Source organism: Tyto alba, unplaced genomic scaffold (assembly GCF_018691265.1).
Source record: "Tyto alba isolate M040663 unplaced genomic scaffold, T.alba_DEE_v4.0 Super-Scaffold_7, whole genome shotgun sequence".
Classification (NCBI taxonomy): domain Eukaryota; kingdom Metazoa; phylum Chordata; class Aves; order Strigiformes; family Tytonidae; genus Tyto; species Tyto alba.
This window is the reverse complement of record NW_024881328.1, coordinates 8065550-8084030: the sequence shown is the minus strand read 5'-3', so window position 1 is coordinate 8084030 and position 18481 is coordinate 8065550. Positions and strand designations below refer to the sequence as shown.

At 36.6% G+C, this 18481-nt stretch overlaps 1 protein-coding gene across 18 annotated transcripts in view; it reads left to right on the top strand.

Annotated features, from left to right (window-relative positions):
• Positions 1-18481, top strand: part of R3HDM1 (R3H domain containing 1) — an 89155-nt gene that overhangs the window by 13716 nt on the left and 56958 nt on the right. Inside the window, exon 1 of one of the 18 annotated variants that reach the window (XM_042783753.1) lies at positions 8281-8298. The exons of the other annotated variants lie outside the window; for them this stretch is intronic. The gene's annotated coding sequence lies outside the window, so the exon portion shown is untranslated. Of the gene's footprint in view, positions 1-8280; positions 8299-18481 lie in introns of those variants that run through there. 18 annotated transcript variants of the gene reach the window in all.

The window sequence follows — 18481 nt, the reverse complement described above, 5'->3', positions numbered from 1 at the left end:
GAGAACACAGAACGAGGCCTCCTGACAAATCACAGGCTTTCCAGAAGGCTGGAATATTATTGGTATTTTCAAGAACTGTCTGGTTATGGCTTTATAGTGATCTTAAGGGTGTTTAATCTAGGCACCTGATAACTGGTGACATAGCAAATGTTGAGTTCTGGGGAAGGACAAGGAACAACTGAGATAAGTGAGAAATAGGGGATTACAGCGGAATTGCTGGTCGTAACTCTAGCTGAAGCCCCTCCCCCTTTCCTCTCTTCTAGCTTTTAGGCACCCGGCACTGAAGCCCTGTTCCCATGTTCATAGTTGTTTAGAATTCTTTGGGATGATAACACAATTTGTTGTGCTACCTAAACATGGAATTTTACAAATGTGAGAGAAAGCTTATTGTCTGGTTTTTTGTTATTTCAGGGGGTAGGCATTATTACTTGGGAACTTCTATTTCAGCTGTCCCTTTGCAGAAAGTAACCCTGGTTTAGTATAAACAGTTTCTCACAGTTGTCTATTCTCATTTCCGTGTTCACAAAACTGCTAGTCATAGTGACCTTTTGCTGGAATAGACAAAAACTTAGCTTTATTGGTTGCTTGATAGTGTCTTTAACAAAAAAAAAAAATTGACTTCACACCCCCTCAACATTCGCCTGCCTAGTGTAACAACTCTATATGAATTGCTCTTGGGTTTTGGACAGCAAGGCTTCAAAATCAGTACATTTTAAAGAATTATTTGCATATCACATACCTTATGGAGATGAGGTTTTGTTACTAAAAAACGATTGGGAGAAAAATATAGCCAGTGAGACAACACAAGTTTGTTCTGAGTTTTGGTGCTTAAAGAAGATCCTGTGATTAAAAAAAAAAAAAATCTGTTTGGCATTTGGGACGTTAATTATGCCTGGCCCACTGTGTCAGTGCACTTACTGGGTCACGTATGGGGAAGCTGAGAGAAAATTTATCAGAGGTTTAATTTTTTTTGCTCAGACTGTTGCTTTTTCATTAAAAAACAAAACAAAACATGGTGAACCTCATGTGGCTGGGAGAATATTACAGTTTTTGCTTTCAGGTAGTTAGGATGACCTTAAACACCAAGCTGCAAGTGAGTAGCTTTAATTTTCTGTTTAGCTAATGCCTGGCATTTGGATGAGACCGTATAAAAGCCAGAATGTCTAGAACAGTCTGAATTTAAACTACAGTTCAGGAAAAAGCTAACGTCAAGGTATGAATGCAAAACTAGACATAATGTGTTCATTAGGTTTGCATGAATTTATCATCTTGAGACTAAATTTACAATTCCTTTAATTTTAAAATTTTATTTTATTTTTACTAACAGTGGAGTGGGTTAGATAGGTCATTTGTGGAGAAAATATGAAGGTCTTGAAAGGGTGATAGACCTGGCTTTTAGAAACAAGTGAATGAGAATGTTCAGTAATAGGAAGAGCTGGGAGTGGTAAGACAGACATTACAGTGATAAAACATACATCTGACAAAACTAAATCAACTGATCTTTAGTCTGGCTTTGTGATATATCTACTCCTTTGTTTAGCATGAGGCATTTCTCACTTGTTTGCTTAAACTGCAGAAGCCATACTTTGTTCAGTTTATTAAGTAGCAATATTTTCTCTAGACCTCAAAAAAAATCAATCTGTGGTTGAATGTAATCTGAGTAGTTCTTATTCCAGATTGTGGAGATAAACAACCAGCAGAAGATCTAGCCTTTCTTTTCTGCTTCTTGTGTAACACAACTATTTAGTTCTCACAAAATGAGAAATATGGCCTCTTAAAACGTGTCCTAATGTGCTTTCTAGGGGAAAATAAAAAGGTTTGGGGTTTTTCTGTTTGTTTTTTTTTTTTTTTTTTTTTTTTTTTTGATTCACTAAGCATGACTTTAAGGACCAGAATTAATAAAGTGAACATCTCGATAACTGTAGGATAATCTTCTAGAATTTGCTTTCTGCTAAATCTTCTTCACTCCTTGAAATAAACAAGAGATTAGAATTGTTTGGTTCAAGAGGGGAAGAGTTGGACAGAATATATCTTTCAGTTCCTTCTTTACCTAGTCCCAAAAACACCCCTTCCACATGCTTACTAATACCTTTTATTAACTTAGAGATGCCAGGTTTAGTTGGCTGGCTTTTTTTCTTTGAAAATATGATCATGTGAATGTTACTTTAATTTAGAATTTCTATACTCCACATAACACCAAAAGTTCACTTATACCTAGAGATATATTTGATATTTTTCTAGTAGATTGTTATAATGAGTACTTGTAAAGAGATTATTTTTAGTCTTGAATTCTGTGAATGCTAGAAGTGTGTTTTCAGCTTGTTTTGATACTGTTACTCTAGACCTTTTAATTAACAATAAATTAGTCTTTCCTCTGCAATCAGACCTAGAGATGGACCCACCAGACAGACACTTGCTCATTTGGTATCTATTGTCCAGAAGGCATTTGAAACATAATTGCATTTAGTCTTTAAGACTAGCTTTGCACAATCAGTGTTTTGGGACTGTTTACATTTTGGGTGTGATGTATTTAGACCTGGACAACACTTTGTCATTATCTAGTAACCATAGCTAATTGGTGACTAGTTTCTAAACACCAGTAAAGTTGTTTCATTTATGCTAGTAAGAATGTGGATATATTTCACTTCTTAGAACAAAATAAGACCACCAGAGAAGGATGTTTATTCTAGCTTCATCACTGTACAGTCTAAACTATGCTTATGGTGCAAAGGAATTAAATTGCAGTGCTCGAGGGTTTGTGCTTTCTTGGCAGTGAGGATTTTTTATAGGCAGATGATATGAACTAAATACAGAATAGGCATTCATGACCAGTTTGGAATTATGTAATTTCTCTAAGGGTAGAGATAAAGATATTTCTGTTCAATCAAATGTTTAAGACTTACCAGTTCAGAAGAGACAAACACAAAAATAGTCAAGTGGATGAAACTTGGTGTGATCAGAAGATGGCTTCCTATGTGACTTCTGTTAAGTTCATGTAGATAGGCCAAATGTTACTTATACTGTTAGGTGTCTCCCTTTCTCATATAACTGTGAAAAGCTGCTCTGTTTCCTTTAGGTTTATAGATAAACTTCATTTTGGAATTGTGATAAGTAGTTGACTTGGCGTATCCCATTCTAGTCTTCTTTTTGAGCTTTTTGTTTCTCAAGCTTTCTCTTAAATGTCTTTTAGTTGGTTCAAGCTTACTTTTTCACTTGTTCTTTATGAGTCTTCAAAAAACTAATTTTCTTTCTCTTCCATTGTTCGTTCTTCTAAAATGAAAGACTGTTGTTAGAACATTTCAGTTTGTTAGCTGTGTGCTTTCTCCTCCAGGAGTTTGTGTCCTGCCTTTTCTGCCCTGAAAATATACAGGCTTGTAAATCTTACTGTGAGTTATTTTGGGGAAATACAGGGCCCTTGTGCCTTAAGTGATAGGATATTGCAGAGCCAGTAACACCTGCTTCCCAAGTATATCCTATATAACAGTGAAAACTATTTTTTTGGCTTTTTAAATGAGTTTGGATTTCTGTTTGTGTCAATACTCCTGTTCAAATTTTAAAGAACATTTCATTCAGTGCAGTCCAGTCTCCTCTATTCTCTGAGTGAGATACTGGTTTGGGGGCACTTGATGGTGCACTTGGGCTACTTACCGAGTTGTGTAGTTTTGTTATAAACTTTTTTTTAAAGTGAAGATATTAATTTCCACAATCGCTTATTCATATTGAGGTTTTCAGTACAACTATCATGGATGGTATTGTTTTGTCAGGAAAATGGTTTTGAAGTGGTTGTGTCTGTGTTGCGTATCTTCACTTTTTGTCCTTAAGCCCAGAGAATCCATCCTCCTTTATCAAGCATCTGATTGCTTTCTAGACTGTTTTTTATTTATCTCTTTAATATTTGTCTCGTATGCTTTATATGTGGTATTGCTTTGAAATTTAAATTTAATTGTAACTTTAAATTTGCGCCTGTGTTTCTGAGCTTATAATGCTGATTCTATTAGATAGTATTTCGGCAAATCTGATTGTGTGTGTTTGATAACAGCGATGCAATTTGTGCATGTTCCAAGTTGCAGTTCAACTAAGTCAGGGTTGCTAATGCAATTGTGAACTAGCCCTGAGTGCTCCAACTCCTCTTTCCAGGATCTATGTTTTTACTTAAGCATATGAAATCTGAGTCTTATCTCATTTAAGAGAAACATTAAGGCATTATTTTTATGATACTCAGTTCAAAATATTTTCTTATTTCACATACATTAATGTTATTTCTATATTCATTTACACATAGTTGCATGTGGCATAACCTCTGTATAAAGGCATTCATATTGCTGTAGACACATCAAATGAGCATTTACACAATGCATTTCCTAGGGAGGAATATTTCAGGTAACTCTTATTTCCTATCAAAATCCTCTTTTCCTTTCTAATGTTAAGCACAGAAGCCCTGAAGACTATCTTAATATTCAGCTAAAATTTTTTTTTCATCTCTTAAGGAATACTTTGGTTGTTGTAGGCATTGGTGTGTCTTGTGGTTTCTGTGTGGTGGTTGTGAAGAAGCTTCTGTGTGAAGGGATTGAAAAATTTGTCTAATGGTAATTATAATAACTAGACCCACATTTTGTGATCTTCCACCTTAGATTGCCTCTGTTTTTTTTCCTTGCCTTTACTTCAGCAGTATTTTCCCATTTCCCACTTTAATGAAATCCACCACTAAAACCCACACCTTCCTGCACCAGTCTACCTGGAACAGCAGCAACTGAAAGGAAGATAACCTCATGGGAAGGAAAGTAGAGTGGATTGTACAAGCTTTAGTAGAAGGGATTCAAATCTTCTTGCTACAACCAGAGAGTAGAAAAGATCCTATATATTTGTAGTTTGCACTTAATGAGTTGTAGGTGTTAACACCTCCCTACACCCACTGAAGAATTTGAGAAACAAAATGTGTTTTTAATCTCCCCCTTTTGTATTAGTTTGTATTTGTAATGTAATATGTAAAAGAGGCACCTTTTAGTGGAGTGCAGTTTATGAAAACTTAATGCAGAAAGTTTTACTGAATATGGCCTGTCAAATTTTACTGATAGCTTTGTAGTATGTCTTTTAAGTTGACATTTTCATTTTTGTTTAAATTCTGCAGTTTTATTAAAGATGTGGACAATTTTATTACATTGATTTCTAGTATACATTTTTTTGCTTGACTATATGTCTTAACTTTCTAGGCCTTTATTCAGAAGGGCATCTGGTAATGATGGTAGTTAACAGACTTAATTGGCCATGGGTACACAATGCAGATACCTTATGTGTGGGTTGGTTGTTTGACTATTTTTTTTTAATAGTCTATTTTTAATTATCAATTGTTCCCAATAAGATTATAGTTAACAGAGCCCTGCTGCAGAAGTAGGAACTCTGAGGTGTTAAGATGAAGTTTATTTCATAGTTCTGATTACACATTTTGAAGTCATGAGGAGCCTGTAGTGCTAGTGCATGCAGAGTATAATAGTGTATAGCATCCTGCTTTGTTCTTAGCTTAGAACTTCCCCTTTTTCCATTTTTTTTTAAAGTGTTCTCCTCTGCCCTCCAATTAGATATGTAGTCTAACATTTTCCAGGAGGGAAGGATATTAAGGATACTCTTCTGCTGGAAATAATCAGAAACACTGAACTCCTGGAAAAGAGCAATGCTATCTAATAGCATCTGGACAAGTTAGAAAGTGGGAATCATGTGGAGGTGCCTCATGGAATCCACTGGAGACTTTTTGTAAGCTTCTGCTGAAGTATAGGCTTCTAGTTATGGGGGCGAAACATAATGACTGCTATTGCCATTTTCTAATCCATCAGTTAGAGCAGATCAATAAATTTGTGTAGGGGAAGAAAGGTTATGCTTTGCTTATGAGAAAGTAAAGCCAGACCAATGTATCCTGTACGATGACAGTCTCGAGGATAGGAGTTACAGAAGCTAATAAAAGCCAAAAAGAAGTATTTGATACGTTCATGAATCTTTATAATGTGTGGATGTTGTTAATTTTCATAAAACTCACAAAATTTTCTAAGGGGCAGTGCAGATCATAACAGTAGTTCATTGCCCAGTTTTCTTTTTTCTTTTTTTTACTTCTTTGAGTACTGCTTTATTTCCTGTTCAGGGTTAGCTGTACGTTGTTGCTGATCTTACAGATTAAAAAGTACTCCAAGGTTCTCTGCTGTGATGTATGTGAATACCAGATCTGACTATAACTGTAGTTGGATACATACATGCACACAGACATGTTTTCCTAGTGGTGTGTAATGGGATTACTTAAAAGATTATTCTGACACTAATGCAATCTGTATAATGTGTCCAGAAATTAAGAGCTATTCTTTTTGGCAGCATTCAGAATACAGACCCTGCAATGGATGGCTGAAACATAGGTGTTCAACTATATGGAATTCATTATATGATTTAAAAAAAAGGGGGGGGGGAATTTTCTTCTTAACATCCTGCCAAAGATGCTTTGACCATGATGAGTAATGCTCCCATTGCAAAACAGATGACAGAGGTGAAACCTCCAAAAATATCAAGGGACTCCCAGAACTGTGCCTTTTGTATGTATTTTCTTAGAGTTGTTACATACTTGTGTGTTGGGAGCTAATTGGGTGTGTTGATGGGGAAACAGGTGTGAGATGGTGCAGCATTATCTAGATCAAAACACTGTTGAACTGTTGTCTGCATATGTGAAGCAGTAGCCTGGGGTGGAACGAAGGAATAGCTGGCTTGTGTACTAATGTCAGGAGGTGACTGTTGAGTAGAGAAGGGGGATAGCCAGCAGTTACTCTGCACCTGCCATGCACAAGAAAAATACAGGTATTTCAAGAGCTGCCATCTTCAGCTAAAGGAAAAAGGCTTCCTTTCTTCAACCCCCCTCCATGATCTTGCAGCTCAGGGATGACAGCTGAGATGCACAGGGTGTGTGCCACTGCCATTTGCAGCCGGTAAGAGTGGAGGATTTAAAGATGGAGCACAGAGGTAGCAGAATAGGGGAATAACAGGCATAGGAAGATTTAGGCCTGTCACAGACTGCAGCAGTCTCAATACCAAAAGATATATTTATATGTATTTTGCTTATATTTATAAAAATGTCTTTTGGTATTGAGACTGATTCAGTCTGTGACAGGCCTAAATCTTCCTATGGTTCCCTTTTGTTACGTTGTTTCCTATGCTTGTTACATAAATGTCTGTTTCTGTATGTATATAAACATGTGTGTGTAAATATACATATATATATATATATATATATATATATATATATATATATATATATATTTTATTTTAACCTTGTCACTTAAAAATACAGGGTCCTGATCTCCTGTTAGTCAGGAATTGTAGCCTCCCAAGATCATGCCTCCCCTCTCTGGAGCCCCCACATTAAAAATACTGTTCCATTTGCCTTCCAGCCTTACTTAGTATGCAGGATTCTTCAGAGTGGTCGCTAGAGAAGTACAGAAGGGAGATTATCATTCTGCAGTAGTAGTACTGAGCACTGTGGTAATGCTACAGATGGGGTAGTGACAGCAGTTTCTCACAGGCAAGAAAATTATAGGCCCCTGGTCTGGATACTGATTTTGGAAGTATGATAATTAGCATATCATAACTGCTTCTTTTTCTACCCCTCTGTTCAGAAAATGTTTTTCTTACTTGGGTTCTGTTGGCAGTTATATGCTAGTCCAGAAAATTATCATGCCAGTCATAGTGCTGATGACAAATGCATTTATCTGCTGGCTCTGTGAACTAACTTACTGATGTTTTTTTAAGTTGTGTTCACAGTGCCAAACTGAAGAAATAAAAATGTTTAGAAAGGAAGTTAGTATCTTTACAGTAAGAATGGGTTTTGTCCTTCTTGAGTGTCACATCAAAATTTGCTTGTGTGGTTTAAACTTTCGTTTGGAGAGGAGTCTGATTTAATGGCAAAAACGATTAAAATCTGTACAGCCATTTTATAGCACATTCATAGCTTCAGAAGGCTTTTGCATCAGTTGCTGGTGGATTGCTAAGGAGGAGCTCGGTATAAGCTCTGCGCATTTTGGTGGCCGTGCGTGGTGACTGGCTGGGTGTCACTGACAGCACATCACCCAGCTGTTGATTTTCTATTGTCTCAGAGGCTTCAGCGAGTGCCTCAACAGACCGCTTCAGCGCGGACCCACGGCCGCCGAGTGATCAGCTAAGCATGTCTGTGCAGTCCGCTCTCTAAAGGCACACGCAGAGCCTTGTATGAGATGATACGGAAAGCACGTCTTCACTAACTGCATAATGAAACAAAATGCCAATATGATGCAGGTAGGTGAGTTCTGAAATAGGGTATTTAAACACTGGCTGAAAGGAGAAGAATTAAATGTCTGTAGACAAATTGCAGTTTGTATTTGGTTTTCCTTTTTTTCCACAAAAGCCTTTTTAGGCCTAATCAGTTAACAGAGATCATTAGCATCCCTGAATCTCTTCTTTCTTTAAAAATTGACTTTAAAAAGACTTTTTCATATAGAATTTAATGTAATAATGGCATATTTTCTAATTTTTACTTACTGGATTGGAAAAACGTTACAAATATCTCTGCTAAAACAGGACAGTTTTCCTAGGTGGCAAAAATGGGAGAGATGTCTGGGTTTTGGGTTGTTTTTTAAATTGTTCCTGTTATCTCCCTTTTAATGAGGAAGTATAATTAAGATCTTAGGGTTTTTATGAAGATAAGTTTTTAACTGAAAAATAGATTTCAAATCAAAATAGCAAGAGTATTTATGATAGGCTACAAATTTTTTTTTTCTATGCAGGATGTTGATGACTTGTATTGTAGACTGAGTCTCCTTTTGTAGAAATAACAAGTAATTTTGGGTGGCTGTTAAAAATCATGATGCTTGGTTCCATGAAGATCAATGGTAATTTAAATTTTTTTTAAGTTTCTGCACTATCACAGCAGGCATCAGAACTGCTGTGATTTTGTTATAAACTGAGCAAAAATACACTGCTATAGGATTAATGTTTGTTAGCTAGATAGTTTTAAAGTTCTGATTTGTTGTTACATGATGTTTGTAATCAACAGATTTTTAAGCTACCAAATGAGGTATGTGTTTATTTTGTTGATGTGATGTAGTATTTCATGAAACTATGGAAACAATACACAGGTGAGAGTATTGACAGCACCCCATGGAAAGTTTTGTTGCATTTCTCTTGTTTGATTTGGTGGTTTTTGTCTTTATTCACTTTATGCAGGGAGAGACCATAATGGTATGGTAATTCACCAAGATTGGGATTTTTTCCTAATGGGGAAAGAAAGTACCTGTTGTATTTGAAGCTTTTGTTTCACAACTTTTTTTGAAAACCAAGCCCATTTCATAATCTTGAATATCTAGGGCCCTAAACAGAATCTTTAATCTTGCCTGGTAACTCTAGGAGTCTATTTCTGCCATCCACAGTCAAAATTTGTGTGTCTATTCTGGGGACCCTTTTTTTCCTGTTGCTATTGATGGAAATACCAAAGGAAAAATTTAAAATTTTATATTATAAAAATATAATCTGAAATCTGTATAAAAAAAAATGTTAGTTGCTATGTGCAGTTCTGGGCGCTGTTTTCTAAATGAAGTTTTGTATCTTTTAAGAAAGCTGCTATTTGAAGGATATCCACTGAAAATAGTCACAGGCAATGCTTCAGTTTATTTACTTAAAATAACTGGGGGAAAAAATACATCTGACTATTTTGGAGTTTTAATTTGCTACTGTATCATCTGAGGACACATACATGGCATGTACTTTATTTGATGTTATGTGTTCTCTGCATGTACTTTTATTTGCTTTGTGTTTTCTGTTGAGTGTTTTGAGTAGCAAGATGATCTTTTTACTGCATCTGAACTAAAAATATTTATGTACTCTTCTATCTTGTTTCTAATATACTAATATTAATGCTGAGCTCAAAAGACTCTTGAAGATGCCTTTGGTTAGCTTACAGTTTGGTAAACTAACTCATAAAAATCAATTTTTTACTTTTTTTGGTGGATTGCTTTGTGGTGTTTTGTGTTGTATTTTTTTTTTTTTAAGCAGCCTTAAATAGCTCAGGCTATACTTATATTTTTTTGTGCTATTAAACTTCTAGGATATTTATTAAGCATTGACAACAGCACAAAGGGAAAACCAGTTATGTTTTCACAAACTAATAATTTTATTTCTAACGGACACAGGAAAAGCATGTTGTGACTTTTTCTATTCCATTTTAAGGCCTTAGCACTAGAAATTTAGCTCCAGGGAATGATCTAATAACAGGTGATTCTTCTTCAGTTTAAGAGTTGTTTTTAATAAGATGACTGACTATTTCTATTTGATAGTTTAAAACAGGGTAGATGCCTCAGTTTTGTGTCTTCAATCTGAATGACTTTACAACCTAAAGGTATTCTGTACACAACAGTGTTATATGGTGATGCAGAGTTTTGTGCTCTGTGGTGTCACAGAGTGTGTTTCATGGAACGCTGGAGGCTTTCTAAATATACGGTTGAAAATGAGTGAAAATTTTATGGAAAAAAAGTATGCAAGATGACAGAAGGAGCTGATAAAGGATGATGGGTGAGCATGCAATATAAACAAAATAAGGATAGAAAGAGAAGAGTTCGGTATTGCTTGTAAGGTGAAAAGGCTTGGAATTGGGGGAGGGTGCTGGTGTGGCAACATGGATACAGAACTGTATGTACGTCTGCTGTAGAGCTCCCAGAGTAGAAACAGCTTAAGAGACAGGAGGAGTTTTTCTGCTGTCAGTTAGGTTTCTCTGAATGATGTAAGCTAAGCCAACAAAATCTTCCGTCAGCATAGTTGTTTCTACAGAGCTTTTGCTGGTACAGCAATGTCATGTGAGAAGGGCATTCATTTTTTGCCTCCCAGGCCAACAGAACTATGCTAGCAAAAACTGAAGACATGTCATGTTGTATTTCATAAGCATTTCTAAATAGTTCTTTACTTACGCTTTTAGACAGGCACGTTCTTTGGAGGAGGAGCTTAGCCATTCAACATACATATTTTCCACTAAGCTAATGCTTTTCTGTTTCTGAGGTATGTCATTTTTTAAAGGTTAATTCTATAATGGTGTTCAGGCTAAAATGGTGTTTGTCTGCCAACGTACATTACCCTGTGTGGATACTTGCCAGTGAGACAGTGATACAAAAAAAATAGTTTTTAGTTAACTGTCTTGAAGTCTGTTTCAGAAATTATTTTCTTTCCCTCTTCAGCTAGGGGGAAAAAAAAAAAAAAGGTGAGAACAGATGCTAATGGAGCTGCAACTTTAAATAGTGTATAAACCATTTAACATTATTTTAGTTACCCTAATGAGAGTGGACTAGTCACAGAGTTGTGCTTTGTAACAATATGCATATGCTAGCTAAGTTGGTTTTCATCCAACAGAGATTGTTCAGTGCTAGAACTGTAATTTCATCAGAAACCCTGCATCTGTTGAAACATGTGGATTGAACATTCCTGGTCTGTCAGGAAGACTTCTGTTGTTCTTCATGTTGCATAGTTCCCCTAGTCAAAGAAAGAATTCTAGTGGGGTTTTTCCTTAGGTAGTATCCTAGTACACCAACCTTTCCTTTTCTTAAAATGGTTAAATTGTCTGCATTTTTTAAAATTTATTTTTAATTAAAAGTGCGTATTTTGGCACTAAAGAAGGACACCTGAAATCTACTAGATTTAATAGCAAGCTGGAAGAACCTGAGCAGTGCTCCTTTGTCATGTTACATTGTAGCATCCTGAGGACTGTTTCATTTGCCATGAGGGTACCAGACAAAGTTGTTTACTTCCTTTGTTGTACTTTGTTCATATCCTAAAAGTCCAAGTGGAGTCCAAGAAGAGAACTAATATGAGAATGGCAGTGGTCTGTGCAGAATGGGGCAGCAGACCCTCCCGAGGAGCCAGTGCTCCAGATTACTCTGAAGAAGCACTGTATAATGCCAGTGTTTTTTCAGCCTATCAATGTGTTTTTGAAGTTTTCTAGGACAGGGGTTTTGAATTTATGGATAATGAATGCCAACAACAAATTCCTGCTGGTCTCCATAAGTACTTGTATACGTTAGTTTCCTATCAATGTGTAGAATAAAGATTTCTCTAGTCTTCCTGGTTGTTAAATTTCTTATGTATGCAACTATATTCCTGAAGGAGTTATCTTGTTCTTATCTTGTCACTGTCAGCTAAGTGTTTCGGTTGCATTCGGTAGTGGACGCACAGGAGAAGATGAAGCAGGGTTTAAAGAGCCTTAGATTATTGCTCAAAATTTAAAATAGAAAAAAAGGGAGGGGGGATATTTAGTAATAATATGTCTTGACTTCTCACATGCCTGTAGCTATGAAAGGTGTCCTCTTCAAAGGCCTGTCAACTATCTTATGAACAGTGGTAGTGTCTTAGCTTACAGCCTGAGTGTGATAGAGGGGGACTATATTGTTTTTCAAAATTGGTCAAGAGATTGTAGTATGCGAAATTTCTCAGTAAAGAAAAAGAGGTCTTTAAGTATAATGGACTATAAGACCAAGGGCAAGTTTCAATTTTTGTTTCTGATATGCAACATTATTCTTGTGCAAATAATACAGTGCTGGTAACCTGTACCTATCCAAAGTGTGTATAGGTTTGAAGTAGATGTTTGACAGATACGTTCTGGTGAATCTTGCTGCTGTGCTTTAAGATAATGTCTCTTTCTGGCTTTTCTTCCTCTCTCAAGGCTGTTGACTTTGTTCCAAAGGGCATATATGATGGTGCCTCAGTCACACGAGTGCAAAGCCTCATATCTTGGTGTGTGCAGTCGGTGAAGGTCTGCATGAGCTTAGACATCAGGCCAAGTTGGAGTGATCGAGGTGTGAACACGTTCTTTCTTTTCTGCCAACTCCTGCTGTTATAATAGTACCTCTAATAGACAGAAAGGACAGGTAAATAAGAGAGCAGGTGACTTTGCTCTAGTTCATCTTCCTGCACTGCTTACACATACCTATGAGAGCCTTTTATCGGGTTCACAATTGTGGGATTTTACTTTTGTCTTCTGAATTTTCCTTTGGAGGGAGTTTTCTCAAGAAAGTCTGCAAATGTCTTCTGGTAAATTTGGTGCTATTTCTGTCCAGTTAATTTTTTTAATTATGTCTACACTCGGTAGTAGGACATAATTTGCATAGACAGTGGAACACATTCAGTCCTTAATGAATTTTGGAAGAGAAAGAGTAGCTGCTTGTTATGCTTTTGTATTACGATTTATCATCATACTGTTTCTTGGAAAATCTGATTACTAAATAGCTTGCTAAAATGAATTAAATAAAAAGTATCTTCTAATGCTAATGAAGTAAATAACATTCGGTTGTTAACTGATTTACATATAACTATAAAACCTATGTAGATGGTATCATTGGAAAAAGCATAAATCTTTAAGTATATTTAAGTCAATGCAACATGGATTGATTTGTACAGCATTTTCCAGTATATAAATGTAAACAAGGTCAGGGATTTCTTTTGATTCATGCTTCAAAAATGGACAAATTTATCATCTAAATGATATATTATTAAGAACATACCTGCACAATATCATAGTCCAGTAGGGAGACCAGGATTCTTTGCTCCCTAGTTAGTGGTTTAATGGGTCTCAAACTTTAGACATAAAATAATGTGCAGAAAGCATGTGCACAGTTATGTGTATGTTGGCTTTTTTGGAAAAAGGAACGGCTACCTCTGCATAATTCCAGTTTCGATCTCATAATTGTACAGATCTGCTTTGAATTTTCTGTTAAATGAATGGTAATCTTAAGAACAGCTGCTACATTTTTATAGAAGCTGTGTGGTAGATTTTGAAAGCCCTTGAATCCATAGGCCACAGAGGTAAGTAGAGCACTAATTGAGAGAGGAGTGAAACTTTGGTTACAGACCTGACATGGCTATCAGAGCATCTGTGAGCATAGCTCGGTCTGTTCATTAGCAGGAGAATTGTTGTTCCGTCTGGAATCCTCCCTTCCTCTCCCAGTCAGGGTTTTTAAGGTTGTGGGGCAGGTTTGTTTTTGCTTTTCCTTCTCCCTTCCTCCTCTTTATCACCCAAGGCAGATTCTGCCAGTCCTTTTCCTACCTCTCCCCTAAGGAAAGTTTCCCAGAAGGGATTATCCTGTTAGAAATACAGGTGCCTGTCTGGTTGTCCATCTTTTGTTTGTTTCAGGATTCATCTGCAGGCTCTCAATCAATAGATACTGTCTCCACCACCCCCCACCCCCCAAAAAAAAAAAATAATCTGCACCTTTACATAGTTTTATTCTAATTAGGCTCATGCTATTGAAGAGTGTCCTTAATTGACTGCTGGGGTAGAGCTGATATAAAAGTCACTACTGCTAATAGAGGGAGGTACAGCTGTTTCTCTATCCCTCTTGTTGCTTGCTTCATGCTGGCTAGCGCTCACAGAAACATCCTGTGCACCGTAGCTCAGTAGTGCAGCGAAAACTACCCTAGCAAAACAGCTTTATGGTTCTCAGCCACTGCTTGTTGAATCACACCATGGAAAAGGTCAGCAAGCACCAGAGCTGGTGCAGAGGTGGAGGTGGGACCATCCTTTGAGAGCGTGGGGCAGAGGCTGCAGGGAGAAGAAGGAAGAAGCAAGACCTCCCCTTTTTGACAGCAGTGCGTTCTCTGTTGATTTAGCTGTCTGAGGCACTTGTCTAACTTGCCAACATTAATTGGTTCTGAGAACTGTGTGTAGATAGTGGTCCTCAAGAACTGAGCAATAGCTGGATGGAGTAATTCTCTTGTAGTTATATCCATAGTTTTTGTTAATGTAAGAATGAGATAATTTTGATAGATATCTTTCTGCTTAAGCCATAAACACTTTCCCCTTTCATCTTAACAAAGACAGTGTGAGTTTTTGTGAGTGTTTTTGGTTGCTTGGGAAGGTTGCTGTTTATTCTAATCATAAGAGCTCTGAGGTTATGATGCTAATATAAATATGTTGTGCTTAAATATTTCCAAAAATAGAGGTGAGAAGTAGCTGGAAAAGCTCTTGTTGTGGCCAGTCTTTTATGTAAGAGTCATCAAAAAAATCTTTTTTCCTAGGGAAGGTCCTGACCTTTCTCCAAAAAAAAAAAAAAAAAAAAAAAGAAAAAACGAAAAACTTAGTGCTCCCACATCCAAGGAAGACTTGTATCACCAGTATGCTAGGGGTAAGGCAAGACTCTGTTCCCAGAGACTTTGCTGTACTAATCAATCTGTTCTTCCACTTAAGCTGTGGAGGGAGTTGCTGCACAAAGCTGCTCTATAAGTTATGGTAAGAGGCCAGTGTTTGTTGTTGGTATTTTTTTTTCCTCACGCAGCTACTTCTGTAACAGAGTTCTGAAATAAGATGGATCTTATACAAAACTTAGGTCTCCCAGAGGAATAATAGGTGAATTTGTAGATTCCCCTTAAGTAGACAGTCCAGGTTCTGATGAGGACAATACTAGTCTAGTCTTTTTGTAGTAAAGGTAATTTTTGTTTAGTGCAAAGCATCTTTTATGCATTTTTCCCTTCCTGATACTTCCTCTGTAGGGAAGATTATCCTTATAATCCTACTTCAAACAGAATAGAAGTAAGTACAACCAACATTAATTCTTCTCAGTTTAATGGAATACAGCATAAATAGTATAGAAAATAACATACCGCCGTGATTCCTCTGGGCATGTATATATGCATAAAGGAATCTTTCTTTTAAGTAGAAGAATGTCAACTCCGTGACTCCAAGCTAGGAGAATTGAGAAATAAAATGTGAAAGCAAACTGATAGCAAAAAAGTGTAATTATAGATGTCTCTTATTAGATTAATAGAGTCTGTTCTCAACTTCATCCCCACTGTTTTGAGCATATTCCCAGCCTCTTCACTAAATCTGATTGTGAAGATGGTTCTTAAAGTTGTGAATGGAGGATTCCTGATTGCTGGTCAGAAATCTTCTGTATTACATCCTATGTTCATCTTTTCTAGGGTTGTATTTATGAAAGACTGTGGAAGTATGAAATGCTTTAGAAATGCTTACAGGAAATCTAGAGGTACCAGAGAGAATCAGTTTCTGTCTGTATTTTGGCTCACATTTAGCATATGGAAACTATATAACAAATGTAACAACTATACCAATTATTCACATTTATGTAGAAAGCTGGGGCAAATACCAGACTTTATTACTGCCTGTCACTGTGCCTTGATGTCTACTTCCCCCTGCCCCCAGCTGCTTTTTGGTCCTGTACCTCACTTGTCTTACCTGTGGTTGCTGACCTTCTGGTGCTGGGATAGACAAACAACTCGACTACTGCTGCTTCCTGCTTTAAATTTTAATATATTGTTTGGTTTTCGTTTTTGTTGTTTGTTTTTTTTTTTTTTTCTTTAAAGACTAACGTAGATGTATAATACAGCAGGTATGGCTTTCTCTGTACTGTTTCATGTAAACTTGCTCTGGTTTCAGGGAGAGTACAGACGGATAATTGAGTTCCAGCCTTTAGTGCTTGGATAATAAAGTTAAAGCAACTTCTAAAGAGATGTACAGCTTTACATGTAACTAGAATAAATGTTGAGTGCTGAGACAAGGTGCTGCATACAATCTGGAGATTTCTGAATGATTTGCAACAAGCCTCACTGGGAATTTAGCACTGACTGATTTTGACTGTCAGATTAGGGTGTGAACTACTTATTGTAGTAAAAATGAGGTAAGTGTTTTACACAACAAGGAGTCTTTAGACCTGTGCAAGAATTCCGTTGAAATATCTGGTTTACAGAAGCCTGTTTAAGAAATAAATTTTCATTTTACCTTTTCATTGACAGTGTGTTCACTTTGCATGTAGAATGTAGATTTTTCACTCCCACCCTTCTAATCCAGTTTCCTGCCCTGAATTTGTTTGACACCAGTTATTTTGACAGCTGTTCCTGGGGTCTTTTTGACAACAATGATATCAATAATAGTTTTAACAAAAAAACAGAAAAATCACTTTCTGTCTTTACCTTTTTTAAAGAGGAAAAGAATCAGTTTCTTCTGTCATGGGAAGAGCAAAGCTTCCTATCTTCATCTCCAAGGAGAAGTCCTGATGCCTATTAGAGAAATTGGATTAAGCTGAGTAGATCCTGTTCCCAGAAATATCCTCACTCATTACAAGACAATTTAGTGGGTTTGCATATTGTGATTTTCAGGTCAGAACCTGAAACAAAGGACTCAGTGGTTTTCCATGTATCATGGTCTGGGAGGCTTCTATCATAAAACTCAGCAATGGCTTTGCTTGATGTCTTCTTTTTTTTATCACTTGTCTTCTGGGTTGTGTAAAAGAAAGCAATGAGAGCACAGCATTGACAGTTTTTATGACCTTCTGACTGAAAAGCATATGCTTACGAAGTACTAGAGTTCCATCTCACAGCTGATAATAACAATTTTCCCTCTGAAAAGGAGCTCATTCAGAATAGGTGCCTAGACAAAGTGGTTACTGCTTTTCAGAAAGAAAATGAATAGAATTTAGGATGAATATTGGTGGTGTGGTGTTAACCAATATGATGAAGAAAGGAAAGAGCATACATTTCAACAGTAAGTGTTTAGATGGGGACAGCAATTCTGAAGGTTAAATGAGATAAATATGACATGTTATTCTCCACTCATATATAAGTCCTTGTACTTCCTGTCTATTAAAGTAGATGCCTATTGTTGTCACCTACAAAAGGTACTAAAATTGGAAGGCTTTTTTTCATGAGGCCTGTTGCTAGCTCTTTGAATTTTTAAGTGCAAAACCAGGTAACCTTCAACCCCCCCTAATATTCACTCATTTCAACTGTTTGGATAATTTTAGGACAAGAAGATGGACACATTAAAATCTGCTTACCTTTGTTGGTCTATATCGCCATCCAGTCTATGGCAAATGTTGGGATTTGGTATAAATAAACTTAATCCATTTGCTTATTAGAACCTATTTTCTCTCCAAACAGTGGAGCAAGTCCTAAGGTTTATCTTCTTGCTTTCTTCTCCTTCTTCCTGTCCTGCATGGGACACAAGAAATTAACATCCAAAAATATAAGGAGGTGAAAGAGGTGGTATGTGTAAGGTTAGACTGTGATCTGTCCCACCACATCAGTTCCTTAAATTCCTTAAGTCTTTTTTAATCCAATTTGTACAAGTTTAGAAACCAGAAGCAAATTATTTCAGCTATGAAAATTGTCTGAATGGGGGTAACCTTCAGGGATGGAATGTTTTCGAAGTATTAGAAACTCACTATTGTGGGTCACAAACACAAGGTTGCATTTCCAATTTCAATGACTCTATGGCTATTATTACTAAAAAAAAAAAAAAAAAAAGTAAGCAAAGATTCATCTTTCTATTTTGCATGGTTTGCCATTAATCTGAAGCACAGGGTTTGTCATTTACTCATGGGTGTGCGTGTAGTGATTCCAGTTGACTCAAAATAGCTATATTCTATAAAACCAAAATATATATATATTATTTTGTGTGAATTGAGACTACATGGATTTTTCTCAATTCTGTCCC